This window comes from Echinops telfairi, unplaced genomic scaffold (assembly GCF_000313985.2).
Source record: "Echinops telfairi isolate 266 unplaced genomic scaffold, ASM31398v2 ScPeMD7_7427;HRSCAF=8465, whole genome shotgun sequence".
Lineage (NCBI taxonomy): Eukaryota > Metazoa > Chordata > Mammalia > Afrosoricida > Tenrecidae > Echinops > Echinops telfairi.
This window is the reverse complement of record NW_022111327.1, coordinates 15,440,148-15,445,075: the sequence shown is the minus strand read 5'-3', so window position 1 is coordinate 15,445,075 and position 4,928 is coordinate 15,440,148.

The following is a 4,928-nucleotide window of genomic DNA, read 5'->3' as shown; positions in this document are numbered from 1 at the left end:
GGATGAAATGAGTACCTCGATAGTCCTCATGGACACCAACACAAAATCCTGGCACTTTCCAGCTGGAAGGGGCCTGGGTTTTACCAGTTCAGGTTGTACTCTTTAAATTCTCTACCAGCCAAAATAAGAATGAGACGGCGAAAGACAGGAGTTCATTTTAAAACTGCCTTGAGTGTGGTTTGGTTGTTTGGAAAGATCAATCAAGCCCAACCTCTTCTTATTACACAAGGGAGACTCTAGGAACCAGGGCGCTTAAGAGATTGGATGCACGTCATATAATACCTTAGCCTCCAAGCTGGTGTTAGCATCCAGATGACATGGCTCTCAATTCAGCTCCCCAGTACTCCTCTTCCTACACCATGAAGTCTGGGGGGGAAGGGGGGGCACACTCCTAAACCTCAATAGACTATTGCTCTCAACACTGCATGATTCCTGCTTATTATTGTCTCTGCATGTCTATCTAGATAAGATAGGCAGGATAAACAATCCAGAGGAGAAAAAATGGGACTGATGCCTCTGGGGTAGACACAAGAGAGGGGGAGGCGGGGGAAAGGAAGTGGGTATTAAAAAAAACCAGGGACAAGGGAACAAATGATATGAAATTGAGTTAGTTAATTGTGCCAACCTGGCCGATAATCACATCTGGGGCTAAGTGAAAAGCAGAGGGATAAATGGGTGGTGAGCCTCGCCTTTCTAATTCTTGGGTCTCTTGCTTTGTGATGGTCGCACCAGGATGCAGCTGCCTTAGCAGTTCCCTGCTTCAGCTTGCAAGATTGACTTCCTACAAGACATCCCCAAGGAGAAGCCACATGGACCTATCCCGATGCAGCCCTGGGTGCTGGAGCAGCCGTGTGGAGACCCCTGCTAGTGCTGAGATGCTTGTTCATTCACTGACTCAGCTTTCCTCCTGCATCATTGCCTCTGTTTTGTGAGGTGAAGGACTTTGTGGACTGGTGTTGGGTTAATGGGTTAATGTTGGACTTGTGGGCTTGGGCAGCATTGGGTTGGGATGTTTTCATGATGCACACTTTCTTTACATAAAACTCTCTTATACATGAGCTGCTGTGGATTTGTTTCTCTAAAGTACCTAGACTAATACAAAATCGATGGCGAGAAGGGTGTAAGATGCCTGCCTGGTAGGGCTTGATCAAGGGCAATGTAACAGAGAGGAATTACTGAAACCTGAATGAAGGCCGAATATGACAGTGGGACAAGAAGAAAGTAAAAGGAAATAGAGGAAAGAACTAGGAGGGAAGTGGGCATTTATAGAGGTCTAAAGACAGGCGGGGATAGATCCATGTACTTAATCCATATGTTAAGAATTAAGGTTGCAGATGGATATTGGGCCTCAAGTACTCCCTCAACACAAGAATACTTTGTTCTAATAATCCAGCTTCTGTGATATTCACCTTCCCAACACGATCGCTGAAGACAAAATGGGTGCAGAAGCAAATGTGGTAAAGAAAGGTGATGGTGCCTGGCTATCAAAAGATGTAGCATCTGGGGTCTTAAAGACTTGATGATAAACAAACGGCCATCTAGCTGAGAAGTAACAAAGCCTACGTGGAAGAAGCACACCAGCCTGTGTGCTCATGAGGTGTCGATGGGATCAGGTATCAGGCATCTAAGACCCAGAACAAAATCATACCAAATGTGAATGAAGTAGGGGGCAGTGCATGCAGTGGAGACCCAAAGCCCATCTGAAGACAGTTGGAAATCCCCTCACAGAAGAGTCACAAGGAACAGATGAGCCAGTCTGTGTGCAGTATAGCACCAATGAAACATACAACTTTCCTCTACTTATTTAATGCTTCCCTCCCCCCCATTATCATGATCCTGATTCTACCTTACAAATCCAGCTAGACCAAGGCATGTACAGATAAGAGCTGGAAACACAGGATATCCAGGACAGATAAAATCCTTAGGACCAATAATAAGAGTAGCAATACCAGGAGGGGAAGGGGAAGGTGGGAAGAGAAAGGGGGAACCAATCACAATGATTTACATATAACCCCGTCTCAGAGGGAAGACAACAGAAAAGTGGGTGAGGGAGACATCAGTCAGTGTAAGACATGAAAAAAAAGTTATAAATTATCAAGGGTTCATCAGTGAGGGAGGGTGGGAGAGGAAGGGGGGGGGAATGAGGAGCCGATACCAAAACGATAATGGCAACACATGTACAAATGTGCTTGACACAATGGATGTATGGATGGATTGCGATAAGAGCCGTATGAACCCCCAATAAAATGATTTTTTTTAATGGCACAATTCCTTAATATGGCTGGTCTAACAATTTGACATGCATGTTCATAACATTGTGGCTCTTTTTCACTGTCATACTTCAATTCCTAACTCCTTGGCTTATCTATTCCCTGCTTCCGTACTATCTGTCTCTAAACTCGATTAACTGCTGACTCTGCTACTCTTTCTACCATTTTGTACCCTCATGGCTTTTTGCGCAATATTATATCCTTCATGGAAATAACCTGTAGTTTTCTCTCAAATACATCCAGCATAGTAAGTATTCTTTGAATGTCTACATTTGGCTGACCAAATGAATCACTACAAGTCTACCTCACCATATTGGCAATAAGACCTCATGCTTGTTTGAATAACAACCAATATCAATAAAGCCAGGCCCAGGGTCATCTTACTACCTGGACAACCACAGCAGAATTAAGGGAATCGGGATACATGACTTGGGGAATGCATTGCTTAGAACAGGAAATGGTAATTCCATGTCAACCACTGGAAGTGAGCAATAGGGCTTCCAGGATTTTGTTTTGATTCTAAGGGATAAATTCCTTTTGATCTGGTGACCTTCAGACTAGACTTATTTGGGGGCTTGCTTCTGCCTCATTGCTTTCTCTTTCTGCTATTTCTCCATTTCTCTACTAAGGCATCCTTAGCAGAGTACCGGGAAAATAGAAAGCAAAACCCAAACCAAACTCACTGCCATTGAGTCAAGTCCGACATCCCTATAGTAGGCAAAGGCCTGATGAACTGAATGCTCCCTTGTTATATATATAAGCAGTTACGTCTCAGAAACCCACTGGGGGCTCATGATGAGTCAGTATGGACACGTTGGTAGTGAGTTTGGCTTGGGTGTTATAAGGGAGAAAAAAAGGATAACTGATTTCACACCAAAGGATAAGACTTTGAAGACTATCAGGAGGCCAAGGATGGGGATGGGGACAGGGAGAGAGGAGGCACAGGAAATTATGGAGGGAGGGAGTAGGAAGGGAAAAACAACACGTCTATGGGGGGGTTGAAGCAATACTATTATTGATTTGATTTGATGAGATAGGTTGTGGAACACAGCATATCTGTGCAATGTGGAATATACTTCTCTTTAAAAACGAAAATAAGTAACTGAAGTTAAAATTTCAAAAAAGATATTCAGCCTCAGTCTCTTTGGAACATGGATTTTTATTGCTGTTGTTGTTAAGTACCATTGAGTGGGCTCAACTCATAGCAGCCCTTTGTACAACAAAAGGGATAGTGCCTGGTCTGACACCATCCTCGCTATTCTTTGCGAGCACCATAATCCAAATGCATCAATTCTTCTTCGGCATTCCTTATTCAATGTCCAACTTCCACAGGCGAATGAGGTAATGCACTTTTACCAGTGCTCATTGGTGTGGGGTGTTGATTTTCTCCATTGTCCCATACTTGAGGCCTTGGCAGCCTAAGGAGTGGACATGCAAGGAGCCTTCTGAGTGTCCCTCCACCCTTTGCCAAGGCGTAGAGCAATGATGCAGGATGAGCAGGATGTTAGTTCAGCGCAGGGCTTTGACAATGGTCAGACTTTGGTTCCTATCTTAGCTCCATTTATTTCCCAACTACATGAGATAGCTTTACGCAAGTTATCTCACCTCGGTGTGCCTGTGCTTCCTCATCTGTAAAATAAGATTAATAGCAATATCTAATTCGGAGTTGCTGTGAGGATTAAATAAAATAGTCTGTGATATACAGTAAATTATTAGTAAAACACATCTTTCACAATTATCGTCAACACTGCGCTTCTTCCACAGTTCCTGTATTGCAATATCTTCTTTTGAAACAAAAATCCTATTCAGAACCTCCGATGCCCTGGCTAGGCCCTCCTTCATCTCCACATAACCTTAACCACTCCTTTGTCTCTTAGACTAGAGTCATGCTTCTCTCCTTAGTTACTAGATAAAATCCTTATTAAATTGGGTAAACATCCACACTTACACATTTACCCCATTTGACTCCTTTTCTATGTTGTTGTTGTAAAAGACATATATAACAAAAAGTTTGCCATTATAATCGCATTTCTATGTGTAATGTGTGACAATAATTACATAACACCATGATATGCTACTGCCCCACTACCCATTTCCAAAAGTTCTAAATCACTTCAAAGAGAAACTAGAACCCCTTCAGTAATAATTCTCATGTCCTGATGCCACTAGTCCCTGGTAACTACCAATAAAATGTTGTCTCTCTGTTGTCTTTGTGGTTAGGTGCCATCCAGTTGATTCCAACTCACAGTGACCCTATGTACAACAGGATAAACACTGCCCAACCCTGCACCATCTTCATAATTGTTTGAGCCCTGAGAGTGTTAAGGCTTATTGTGCCAACCTGGCCGATAAACACATGTGGGATTAATTGAAGGGCAGAAAGATAAATGGCTCGGTGAGCATCGCCTTCCTAGTTCTCAGGTCTCTTGTTTTCTGACAGTCGGGCCAGGGCGGAGCTGCCTTAGCCACTTCACTGCTTCAACTTGCAAGGCTCACTTCCTGCAAGACATCCCTGAGGAGAAGCCACATGGACCTATCCTGCTGCAGCCCTGGGTGCTGGAGCAGCCGTGTGGAGACCCCTGCTAGTGCTGAGCTGCTTACTTGTTCACTGATTCGGCTTTCCTCCTTCAGTCGGCATCATTGTGTGTGTTTTGTGAG